General features: G+C 41.1%; 1 protein-coding gene across 2 annotated transcripts in view; it reads left to right on the top strand.

The window, feature by feature from the left end:
* lrrc4ca (leucine rich repeat containing 4C, genome duplicate a) overlaps nt 1-13,496 on the top strand; it is a 135,189-nt gene that overhangs the window by 83,547 nt on the left and 38,146 nt on the right. Inside the window, exon 1 of one of the 2 annotated variants that reach the window (XM_031862266.1) lies at nt 3,407-6,295. The exons of the other annotated variant lie outside the window; for it this stretch is intronic. The gene's annotated coding sequence lies outside the window, so the exon portion shown is untranslated. Of the gene's footprint in view, nt 1-3,406; nt 6,296-13,496 lie in introns of those variants that run through there. 2 annotated transcript variants of the gene reach the window in all.

Here is a 13,496-nt window from a genome sequence, read left to right as displayed (position 1 = left end):
AAACATTCCCAGTCAACGTATTCCATGTAGGGCAAATTTGTACGATTGTAACATTTTTCTGGCGACTTGGTTGAATGATCCTACTTAGAACTGTAAATTCCTTCTGATTAAAACAGGAGGAAATTGCAATTTTGTTTTTGCCTGTAAATTAGAATAATGCTTATCTGTGTAGAAGCAAACAGTCATTTATAGCTTCACTCACAAATTCCCTTAGATTCCCAGAGATTATATATATATATATATATATATATTTACATATATATATGTAAATAGATAGATTGATTTGAGAATGTATAATATATTTTTTTAATTTTATTTTAACGATCAATTTTTTGGTGGTATATTTAAAAGGATTTTTTATTTTTTTCACAGTTTTGCTAATGTGCTCATTCTGAAATAAACTGACACAAGATATTGATGAAATTGCTGTCCTATCTGTTGTATTGAACCAATCAGCATTGTACATTTAAATCTACCACTCAAGGACACTGGCGCAGTGGGAGAGGGCACTCTCTGCAAATGTGTACCTTACTCTTTGGAAGTATGCTTGAATAGATGAGCAAGATTGCCACTGCAAGGTGGTGCTCAGTGTTTTGCAACATACAGAAGCCATCACAAATACTGTTCACACTTTATAATAAGGTACAGAGAAATATAAATAATTATTAATGAGTGAGGAACAAATCAGGAATGATCTAATGATATACGTATAATATAGAAAACAGACTGCAAGATACTATATTAAGTAATCATCAGGTAATGATTAGTTCATATGTATCCAGATTTACTCTGAACCAGCCATTGAGTGGCACATACTAGTCACCATTCATTCATTACTTATAATTACTTAATCATGAGTTGCTACTTTTGTGCATCCCCGATTATCAGAGTAGATCCTCAGACTTCATGATTATCTAACCACTCGTACTCTTTTTGCATCCCTAAAAGCAAAGCATCATCATACAAAGCAAAGGCAGTTTCTAGGGGTGGCCCTTTAAAACAAAACAGTTTTGATTGAAGTGTGTTTTACAATGCTTCACCAACACATCTCTCAGCTGAATCAATAGGGGACAAACACACACACACACGCACACACACACACACACACACACACACGCTGCACTAAAAGGTACTTGTGGCCATGATTTTTTTGTATAATACATGTTTAAGACAAGACGATAGAGAATAAACTACTTGATTTTTTATTATTTAATGACTTTTTGAAAATTCGGAAATCTTGTTCATCCAAAGTAGATGCTGACTTTTTTGAACTAAAGAAATAAATAATAAGAATACTTATCACATAATGGAAAGTATTTTTATTTTTCTAATGTGAAATAGGATTAACAGGGCGGAAAAGATCTTTGAATTGCAGATGGCATCCAGTTGGAAATGACACCATCCATATGCTTGGGTTTTCTTGTGTTACTTATGCTATTTTGAGCTTGCATGTTAAGGGACAACACTGGACAATGATGATGCTCCATGATAAGATAAGTAATATACTGATTATATTATAATAATCAACTGATTTAACCTTCAGTGAGTGTGGGCCTTATCATCTCTTGATACTGCTTTGAGCTGCAGCCAAAATCCAATAACTAAGCCAGTCATCCAGTCTCCTTCACCATTATATTATGCAGTTGAAGCAGCTTAGAGAGTGATATTACGCTGAAGCATGCTTTGAATTATTTTAATTTACCCCAGATACAGGGGTGAATCGAGAACCCGAGCCAAAAGTGGCCTAGAATGAAAACTAAGAATTCATTCTTCCCTCACGAGCCCTTTGGGCCAAAGGAAGCCTTGGATAAGAAGTACAGTTGGAGATTAGTGTGGATCAAAGTGGAGATTAAATAGGATGTCAAACACATTGATGCACCTAATTATCAAGTCCGTGAAATGTGATGACTTGCTTTGATTCTCAGAGATGTCGTCACTGAGGTGATTGTGCAATTTCTGTCACTGACTATAAACTAATTCAGTGGTTGACATATGATTCACAGCGAGTACCTGTAAACTGGGAAAAGCAAAGAGGGATATCAAACAGTAGACTGGGAGCTTCCTACAGTACAATACACAACCCGAGGTGGCACTATGACTGATGGAGCAGAGTGGAAACGAGCAACGTGTGACACATTCACAGGCCCACAGACTCGCTTCTCCATCTTACCTCTCACAACACACCTGACTACATTATTGCATTGCCCCAGAGCCCTGCAGGATATCAGTAGTGATGTCTCATACCCTCCAAAACAACATCATGAATAATAAAGGCCAGATCTCAAAATAAATAACACACATTATTAATGTATTCAGAGCCTCCTTTAAAAGGGGCAGCTGTAGGTGCCAGAGGACCCCCTTCTGACGATGAAGATCAGTCAGAGGGAGAGGTATTGTATTACAAATTTCAGTTTGTGTGTGGGAAGGATTTTTCAGCAGTTCAATTTAGCGCAAGAAGCAGAGATTGTATGCATATCCCACGTAACATGGAATCACCGCCATCAGCACTCTGATAAAACTTATATTACATGGAGCTTTGTGCTTAAGTTCTTAACCCCTTATGTTTGGATAAACCATTACACTATGTGTATATGTCTCCCCATGTTTTAATCTGTCAGCTCATACTGAAACTTGGCAGAGCAAATAGCAACGCTGAGTAGTCTTGACTTAAGTGTGGTGTGTACAGTATATTCCTTTTGATCACTGGATGAGACCTACATGGCATACCCAACATGATTATTACATTATCTAATTGCATCCCAACACATGTATTATTCAGGCTCTGACAACATAATACTCTCGGGGAAAGGAATAGATCTGTGTGCCTTAAGCCGTCTCTGAATGACACTTTACTGCCTTTTCCTCGCTTCTGTCAAAATACCAGCTTTTTTCGAGATGGTTTCCATAAAGTGATGATAAGGAGCATGGTGTGGTAAAAATGTTGATTTAAAAGCCTACACCACCACTGCGTCTGTAATTCACATTGTTAATGTCAAGCGATCTTTATTTGTACGAGGATGCTGAAAGCATAACCAATAATCTATACACCAGCATTCCCTTAAGTAAGATTTTTTTACCCGCCCTTGCCACTCCAGGAATAACTGGCCCTGTGAGTCTTGTATTTGTCTTCCCCTTTCTGGAAACAAGGTCACATTGTTTACAATGGCAGCACACACGTCTTTAACGTTCTCCAAGGACAGAGTGATCTTTACTGTGATGCTTCAACAGTGCTCAGGACTCACATCAGTTAAAACCTAAAATGTATACGTTTCATGTCTGCTGAAAGGATGTTTAATAATGCATTTTACAAACACATAAATGTTGTGTTTAAAGTGATGGATTCCGACTACAATATCTAAGATTTCTGCCAAAGTTTCACTTTGAAGAAGGAAGTTTTTCCACCAGCAAAGATTCTGTGGTCTCTAAAGCTACATCAAGATAAAGGGTATGGCCACCAGTGATGGTTCCCACACAGCAAATAACAGCTAAAGTAAAATCATTAGGCAAGACAGGCATGTAGCAACATCACAAACATTAAGAAAGAGAGCACTCAAAAGTGACCTCAGCAGTTACATGTGAATGACATGCAAATGCTGTGGGTTCAAAGGATATTAAACAAAAACACTGCTCAGCTATCTTAAAGCGCAAAGAGGGTTTGCACCTTAATAGGTTTCATTCCCTCCCTCGGCCAGAGCCGAAGAAAATGTGAGGCGAGAAGAATGGAGTGAAGAAATTGAGTTATTTAAGGATGTCTCCTTTGACTGGAAAGCAAGAGGGCGGTGCTCTTTACTACCATATGCCAGAGACACAGACAGGCAGGTCGACAGTTATGAAGACAGATGAATGAAGCAACGCCTTCAGCACAGAGGGAAATGAGATCAGATGTTGACAGCGCGATGGACAGATCCCTGGTCTGGCATTCAAATGTTTCCTCACATCTATCACATGATCTGAACGCCTCCTCTTCCCAGATAGACATGTTCTCACTCTCCCATCTGCATTTTTTTAAGCTCCATTATACATGTTGTATACTTTGACTGAGTTTAGCAGAATATGTGCATTACAGCAGGTTGCCTGAGATAAACGTTTCATAAGAAATAATCTTTCTGAAGACCTGAAGTCTCCTGTGTCAGCGGCCATGCGAAAAAATCTGCAATGTGCATTTCATAATTCATAACACAGAGCCAGCATTTATAAATGGGGTCTAAAGTGCTGAAGCCTGAGAAAGATTCTAACACATATTAAACTGTCTTCTGAGTAGTCTGACTTGTCACAGTACTCCCCTCATGTGCTTCACATTTATTCCCTTCTGTGACTATGGTTACTAGAATCTTCACCACAAACAATCATGAGAGCCTGTTTCTCCTATGGTACCCTGCATCGTTTTAAAATACAAATATATATCGTATATATATAATCCTATACAAACAAAACGCAGTCTGTCATGAGAGAGCAATCCAATGCGACAATCAGGTTGAGGCCACTATCATACAGCTAACAGGCGATGGGAGTCGGTAGATGGCAGTCGTGTCCTATTTGCAGGCGACACATGGGAGGAAGCTTTCTCTTTATCCGTCTCCCCTGTCCATCTAAACACCCCCCCTCTCTCCCTCTCTCTCACACTCATGCACGCACCGTGCGCGAACAATAATGTGCGTTTGTTTGCCAATATTAAGACAGAACATTGAAAGAGAATGACAAAGGTCAAGAATCAACTAATTAATACCAGTCCTCCGAGTGAGATTCGGCGCACGGACTGCCTGCATGCAGAGTGGACATTGTCGGGCTTAAGAAGTTCAAACAGAGCGATATGAAGACTGAAAGAGAAGGGAAACAATATGTGCATGCCCTCACCGCTACAGTCCTGCAGCTGACAGCAGCGCCGAACAGTCTCACTTGAATAGCTTAGTGGGAGGTAACCTACATGATGCCCCCCTCTGCATTTATCAATTCAGTGTCCGCCCGTGCTTCACCGTGTGTTTTATTTGGATACGTAAATGCCGAGCGCATTGAGGTACTGTAAAGCGCACCGATGGATGCAGCCTGCGTGCGCGTGTTGTTACGGGGTAATTTGTGAGCACATTTGAAGCAGCTTTAAACACACTGCAGATCAGAGAAAAGAAGACCGGGCTTGGACGAGCAGCACTCTGTGGATGATAACCTGTTAGTCATTTCTTACCCTCGTGTGTGTCACAGCAATGGATGTGTGAGGCTTGAATTGATGAAATGCATAGACAGATGGAACGAGCGCGCAGAAGTGATTACTGCCTTTGGTGAACTATAACTCCCGTCCAGACAGGCTCGGCGCGGAAACCGTGTAAGAGTTGAGCCCTCGGTGTACAACGAAGGCTCTTCACACTTGAAGCCGTTTCTGATGGGGGTTGAAAGGCTTTTTGAGGATAACTGCTGGATTTTTTTTCCCGATGTTGCACCCCAGATTAACGCATTCTTCCTCTCAGAAATGGAGCACGGAGCAACCTAAAGAGAAGAGAGAAATATTGTGTAATCTCGACAACTTTATCAAGTCACCAATGCATAGGATACCTATTCACTCTCTAAACCGCGGGACTTCGCTCATCAATATCACCAAGAGAGGAAATAGAAATAAGCATCTCGAATTCCGCACTGGGTTGTGAGGTGAAATCTAATCAGACTCAGCAGGGTTGATGACTAAGAAGTAATTGGGACTTGAAGAAAAGTTACGTTTGAAAACGACAGCGAGCGGGACGTTAAAATAACCCCACCTCTCCCCATCTATGTGTGGATGATGGTCTGTCATACAGTCAAATGACGTGCTTTTAAGGATGGATCTATCTGGAAATTGACCACATGATGTTCTCCGTGCTCTACATGTTGGGGAGAGGTTACTTTTTAAACATTTAATTTAAATCTGAGAGGATATAATAACAGTATTAATTCACATCCACCTAACTCATCCCCAACTCGTCATTTGGAGAAAATTAACCGGGGACCACATCGGGAGAGTTGTTTCTTCAATGGCACTTGTGGGTGCCTCCGTGTTATGTGCGTCCTGAAAAAAAAGAGGAAATATCTGATGAAATTTCACTGTGAGAGTTATTAGCATGTCCATCCAGACTGATGTGTGGATTACATACCACGTCGTTTTGAGAGAGGGGACGCAATGTGTCTGACAAGAAAATATCACCACGGATCCGGCGAAATCGTCTGAGAATTGCGGATGTTTTTTCGATGCAGTTTTTGGGGAGGGAGCGGGAGAGGGACCGATCTCCGTCTAAATCAGAGACCCTGCAGACCTCGGCGTCTTTGTGAACAAGTAAGTTAGTGTTTGTGGTGTAAAAAAAAGATGTTGATTGCCTCACTCATTCCTCAAACATAACTGCCCCGTCCGCCTGTTCTTCCTGTTGGATGTCCAAATGTGCTAGTTGTCCACCTTCTTTTGATGACTGCAGTAATATGAACTAATTTGGGGCACAACATTGCCAAGGATTTACCCTCACTGATACTGCGGCCTCTAACTAAAATATCTCTAATCGTGCGCTGATTTTAAAGATATAGGAGAAGATGCGCGCGCTCGTGTGGGTCTGCTTGCGTTTCGCTGCGCGCCCTTGGAGTTGAGAGCGCGAGCATCACGCTAAGATGTAATGAACAGTAGAAAAGAGAGTTTAGCTTTTCTATAAAACAGGGCAAGTCAAATATTTGTAATGGGTAGTAAAGAAAATGCGTGCATTCAAATTTTAACACGATGCATGCGCTCAAGGCAAAGCACCCATCCACCCTCCGTCCAATGTATGCCTGCATGCTCTCAGCCTTGAGTATGTGCCATATTTAGCACGGGTATTTCTATGCTATTTGACCTTTGATAAATAATTCAGAGTATAAAACATGTAGTTTTGACATTTAACATGTATGGGTTGCATCTTTGGAATCGCCTACATCGTCAAACTGGTCCTTGTATCACTTCTTTTTCTTCTCGTGGTTTACACAGAAGGCGCTTGTTCACTGCCACCGTGGAAGCCTGGGAGGGAGCTGTCCTTCTTACGTGGTGCTGAAATTAAAATCTGCCGTCTTCGCTCTGCCTCTGCTCAGCTGGAGAAGACATGGCTGTTGTAGTTCATAGCCCGAGAATCTGAGTCTGCTAAATATAATCCTTTCCCAGTATGCAAGGAAGCAACAGATGACACATTTGAGGATTTATGCCTGTGATATACAATAAGTTAAAACGTGAGTTGCAGTTGTACCAAATTGTATTGGAAAACAACATTTTGTAAGTTAGTTAAAGAGACATAGGTTTTATATCTATCTATTTATCTATCTATGTGTCGGTCTGTCTATCTGTCCGCTGTCTATCTACCTACCTAGTATTTTAGGATGAGCTGAACAACGGTTGGTGAAAACACATGTTACATTTTTCATATCAGTGCTTTTGAACTCAGTAGCAGGTGAATTTAAAAAAATAGATCATGTTGATGTCATGTTGGTTATAAACTGTTGTGGGTGGTAAAGGCATAAATTGAGGTGGTTGTCACTCCTCAGACAAAGAATGAATTGCATCTCTCACCTGTGAAAGTGAGAAACATGGCGGACATTATTCACCCGCTGAAAGAAAAGCCCTCCATATGATGGAGTGACATCACCTTGGGGAGACAAATTAGACTGCTGATTTTATGTTTTTGCTCTGTCAGAGGCTATAGGATGATGAATCCCCCTATATAGGCCTAAGATTGCAGTTGTTTGTTGGCAAATGGTGCAGAATGATTCATATAGTTTTTATTGTTTGCTTTGGCTCAAGTCTTGATGAAAACATTTATTTTAAAACAATAACTTCAAATCTCTAAAGTTAAGTTAAGTTAATTGAAGATATTTTAATTACTCATTCATTCAAACTAATTGCTCTTGTTTTTGCATAGGTGTGCAAAAGAGTAAGTGCAATTGTCAACAATTTGGACAATAACCACTTACACATGTTTTGCTGATCAAAACCGATGAGTTGATTCTCAGTGAAAATGTCAGCTTTGAAACTGTGAAATGTACATATCCCTTTTTTGTGTACTCTAGTATTGTTCAGTCTGGACTTTTCTCATTTAACCTTTCCCTACTGTTGAAATCTGAATCTGAAAACCTCAGTGTGATGAATGAAAGCTTTTAGCTAGACAACACTGACATCATTGTATAGTACAGTAAGCAGTGAGTGTCAACAAAAACGAGAGCAACGTTTTGTACATGAGAAATATTTCCAGGGTTGACTGCCCTGATGACAAATGGCAGTGGCCAATTGACTCACATAATACCTAGAACTAAGTTTTGAATCATGAATTAAATGTTTTGGGTGACTTACTAGCTAGACTGTTTCAAAAAATGAGTCAACGCGATTGAGGAAGACTGTCATTTGAAAGACTATTCCCCCTCCCTATTTAACATTCCTCAAACCTTCTCATCCCAGAGGAGATTTCCTTGAAGATGAATGTGGGCTGTAGATTTAGGATGTCATAGGCAACATAAAGATCAAGCCAACATAGGGAGCTAATGACCTTAAAACGGACTAATTCACTGGGAAACTGTATCTTGATCAATATTTATTTCACTTTGCCAGGGTGACAACATCTGTATCGCCAGTGTGCCCCTATATTCCTTCTAAGCAGTGGAAGGGAAATACAGTAGCCTTAGTGCAGGTGCAGCAGAGGGACCAAGAGGGGCTTCCTGCTGCTCACACAAAGCCCGTCCTCAGCTGATGATGTTGCTACCATAGATATCTGTTTTATGTCCAATTTCTCCAGCCATTGTTGTCTGACGTATCTATTAAAAATCATTGCAAGCAGCCATGTCAGAAAATTAATGAACTTGTCAACTGGAAAAGGGCACTGCTGCAATGAGGTGCCAGGGTCTTGCAAAGCGACAGACTGTATACCCATGTTCCCTTTCCACACTCCCTTTGTCATTTTTTTTCTTTCTCAGCCTGTGACTCAGTTCAGATCAGGGCCAGCACTTTGTGCCATATAATAAAACGTTCACTTCTCAAATCGGATTAATCTCTGTAAAGCCCAGCTTAGGACACCATTAGCATTCTTTTCTTTCACTGCCGGGGACTTGTATCAATAATGGAGCTACCCCTACATTTTTCATCTTCTCTGGGTATAAAATCTCACAGGGGGTGTCATTCAATGAGAAAGGGAACAGTTCCAGTGATCCGTTATCTACTCCCTTGCTTTTTGTATTTGAGACCAGCAGTGCGATGCAGGGGGTCTGAAGTAGTGGGCCAGATAGGAGCCCTAACGCTGGAGGTTAAAGAAGCCTTTTTATGAAGACCAAGCTGACAGCATCCACATGATGGATTACAGTCACAGAATTCAGAGCACTAACAATACATATTGGGATTGAATATGATAAGTATATTACGTTTGTTCATGAACCCACATTCAAATATTCCATGTGCTGCATTCAACTTCCTTTAAATGCCCACGGAGCATTATTTCTATTGTAATTAGCAAAGGTTAATGTATGCATGAATGTGCCCTTATTACCAGTGATAATTCAAATCCCTTAAACAAGTGTTTCAGCACTGTGGCAAATGTTTCATGTCTCTCAGCTGTAGTTATGTGATTTGAAGCTTTTTCAAAGTGCATCACCGCTGATGATTGCTGCTTTTAGACAGAAAGCTCAGTCTCATGGGGAATAATCACGCATATTTTCAGAGGCAGGCAGGATGAGAGTCACCTTAAAAGGAATTGACGTTTGGTAGATGCTGTCATAACCCGGCAGTGAGTAAGCTCAAACGTGATGGTCACTGACGCGTTGTTGCAAGTCTGCATCACAGGCAGCTATTGTGAATGTGATAAAAAAAAAAAAAAAAACTGTGCTGCCGTGAGATGATGCACTGCTTTGAAGAGAGTGTTGTGTTCTGATAGGTTGGCTGTAAAACATGTAGCAGTTTGTCACTGTTTTGTCACTGCAATATCACCGTCAACATAGAATCCCCATATCGTCTTTATAGAGGAAACAGGGGTTGTTTTCTGTTATATCCCTGTGGGTGATCATCTCAACCTGGTACTGTATGTTGTTCATGCTTGTATAATATAATACACTGTAACCTGACACAAGGAAGCATCTTGAGCGCAGCAAACATTCATAGACAGACATGAATGGTATGTGCCGTATAGTCCCACTCATTAGTCATCCTCTCCAGCATGTCTGGCTGAATGTTCTGTCCAGGGAAAGAACAGCTGAGCAGGGAGACGGCTGCAGCACATTCCGCCAGTCGATGGATTAATCAATTGGTGTTCCAGCTCAGCCCATCCATCTCAGGGAATAATCTGGGAGACATCATAAAAGTGCCATTCTGTCATTCTAGAGGCCAGGGAGCATTGCTCCTTTTTTCTGTCCCTCCCTATTGCCACTCTTGCAGTGGGAACAGCAGAGGATTAAATTGAATATAGATAAGCATGTTCAGCGTGGCAACATTTTGAGGTGTTTGCTTGTGTTTTTTGCTATTTTGAAACATTACAGCTTGAAATATTTGTTGCTGCTCTGACTCAGGGCTAAAAAAAGGATTCTTCAAACTCTTCTATTACTATCTCCCTGTTTCCTCGCTTCCTTCGTAAAATTCAGCTAAGAGCACTGACCTGAATTCAGGGTGCATCATTACTCACCACTCGCCTTACATCACCCACCTTGCCAGTCGTGATGATGGTGTCTTTTCAACTTAGTAATCCTCACCTTCCTCTCTGCAGCCAGTCTCTCTTTTCTTGACCTCACTGGAATGTCACATGGTGCTACAATGAGAGCGACAGCACCCGAAGTATGACTGATGTGAAGGCTCTGTTAATAACAGCTTGCATGAGAAGAGCGCAAATACTCACAAACACATTCTCCCCCTCTCTCTCTCTCTCTCTCTCTCTCTCTCTCTCTCTCTCTCTCTCTCACACACTCACACACACACACACTCACACACACACACACACACACAAACACACACATTAACAGAAATATGGACATACTGTATGCACCACAGAGGAGTCATTCTTCCTGCCTTCGGGCACCTGGGCAGTGTCTCTTTAAAGTGATGCTGGCCACCACATAAATTCCTGCTGCTAAATTAAAAGGTTAAATGGGCTGGTAAAGGGTTGCGGGCTATCTCTCACTGCCCTCCTTTATTTTTCCAGATCGTACCTTATGGAGGTAAGATATTTAAGTCCTCCGAAGAAAAAAAGACAATAAAAAAGAAAATTGAAGTCAGGGTAGGAAAGTAGACCTTCCTCTCAGGTGCTGTCTTCACAATTCTTTGTTGTTGACAGTGGAATTTAGAGTGAACTGAGTGTGCCTGGTGCTCTAAACACTCAAAGTTAAAATATTTGAACTGGAGAGATGCCTTTCCAACAGGTTTTTAGTGGTCGCATAGCAACAGAGCCATGACTAGCGAATCCCATATAGGCAGCTTATGAGCTGCTAGCTAAAACAGAGGTTGTCAATGGACACCAGCCTTCAGTAAAAAAATAACAATCTGGATTTAAAACTGTAGGCTATTTAAAAATACACACACTGTTAGCCTGCTGCACATGTTGGTTGTTCAATGTGAATTTCCTTCAAATGCAGCCTGTATCCTGTAAACCAAAAAGCCATTCTCTCAGTCTGAGAGGGGTCATTGAAGACAAAAGTTGTTTTATAGTAGAGACAATCATGCGCATGTGCATGTGCATGTACATACAAGAAGGAGTACCGCTAACCTTTTAACTTGCAGTGCTGTTTTTCTCTGGAGAGGAAGCATTTCTTTCATGCAGATTTTTTTATCCATTACAAATTGCTAGCGTTACCTGCAGGGGTAGTTGGAAAGATTTTGTTCTTGGCAATCCAACAAAGCAGTAATAGCATTTCAGTAGTACTTCATTTCCAGTACACTATTCTCAGGTGAAAGCATCATGGATGAAAGTTGTACTGAAGGCAAACAAATCAGCATCAACCTTGCAGCTGTTGCAATGTGTGTAAATCAAATTGAGCTTAAAAAAAAAAAAAAAAAACATGAAATGAAAAATTCAGCTGACCTTTGAGAACATTTCACAAAAGCTGTAATATTAACAGCCAATGCATTTCAGTAGCCTCCATCAAGGTTTGACCCTGAGCTAGGCTGCACTAACACCATGAAGAGTAGCATAGTCTTATCATGCTGTGACTACTGAACAGGCGGCTGTTCTTTCATTGGTTAAGAGAAAAAAAAAAATACACATTTTTTACCACGGATGTACAGTATATTGGCGTGTCTGTGTGTGTGCGTTTGTGTGTTAAAGCGCATGCGGGAGCCCTCCTGAACCGGTGCCTTCTGCCGACCCAGGGGTGCAGAATGAGTGTCTGGGATCTGGACATCTGGGTCGAGCTTTGCCGTCTGTCTCCCAGATCTGCTTTTTAACTCATAAACCCAATCAGGCTGGCAATCAGATGGTAGCTCAGCTAAGCATCACAGCAGGAATCTGGTCATCAGTCAAAGCCCCACAAAACAACACAGCGTGGTCACACCCCAGCTACATATCTTGGACTGCTGAGCTGTACAGGCATTATATATTTGATCATTCTGGGAGGAAAAAAAAGAAAAAACTTTTCTCCATGACCACAGATTCCCACACCTATAAAGACACACCAGTGCACTAAATCACAAGGATACAAACCTACTGTTAAATATTTCACACACACAAAGACCTTACAAAAACACAACAGAATACAATTTCAGGACGGACTTTATACTGCGTTCACCATTTCTTCATCTGTTTCCAATCATGAGTGCATGTGCATGCATGTGCACATGGTGTGTTTGAGTGTGTATTGATGTGAGTTTCGGTATCCATTTTTTCCCGCTCCCCCACACACCCTGTTAGTCTCTGACCTTAATGTGTCACTCATCCTGGCACCTGCATGTAGGCAAGCCGGCCCTACTATGATAGTTTTGATCTGACAAGGATAGACTTACACTTGATTTAATCCAGGTCTCTCTATGGAGTCTGCCGAGGTACCAGTCTGTTTCACTGCTCAGGTCAAGGCCTTGTGACAGGGGCTGTCAGTCCGCTCCTCTACTGCAGAGAGAGAGAAAAGACATTCTTTGAGCTTTGAAACTCTAGATGCAGAAAGGCCTGGGTGAATTGAGGGAGCTCATGCATGCCTGGTTAATCGGTAATCTCCCTCATACACAACAAGAATGAATCCTGAGCAGATTCCACCTCACCTCACCTCACTTGTTTCATCATTTTCTTTTTTCATTCATGATAACTCGATGAGAAAATGTGAATGTCACAAGACTGCAATAAAGGCTATTATGAATAAAAAACAAAACAAACAAACTTAATCAAGTAAATTGAACACATTTCAACTCAACAGCAACTCAATCAATGACGTGGTAATCCATAGGTCAGCAGGTAAAATTTGTCATGAATGAAAACAACAAATTAATTTGATGGATATAAGTAGTCAAGACAGGGAAATGGATAGTGTGTGTGTGTGTGTGTGTGTGTGTGTGTGTGTGTGTGTGTGTGTGTGTG

The sequence above is a fragment of the Anarrhichthys ocellatus genome, unplaced genomic scaffold (genome assembly GCF_004355925.1).
Source record: "Anarrhichthys ocellatus isolate YVR2014 unplaced genomic scaffold, GSC_Weel_1.0 scaffold2, whole genome shotgun sequence".
Classification (NCBI taxonomy): Eukaryota; Metazoa; Chordata; class Actinopteri; order Perciformes; family Anarhichadidae; genus Anarrhichthys; species Anarrhichthys ocellatus.
This window is presented reverse-complemented; position numbering and strand designations above follow the sequence as displayed.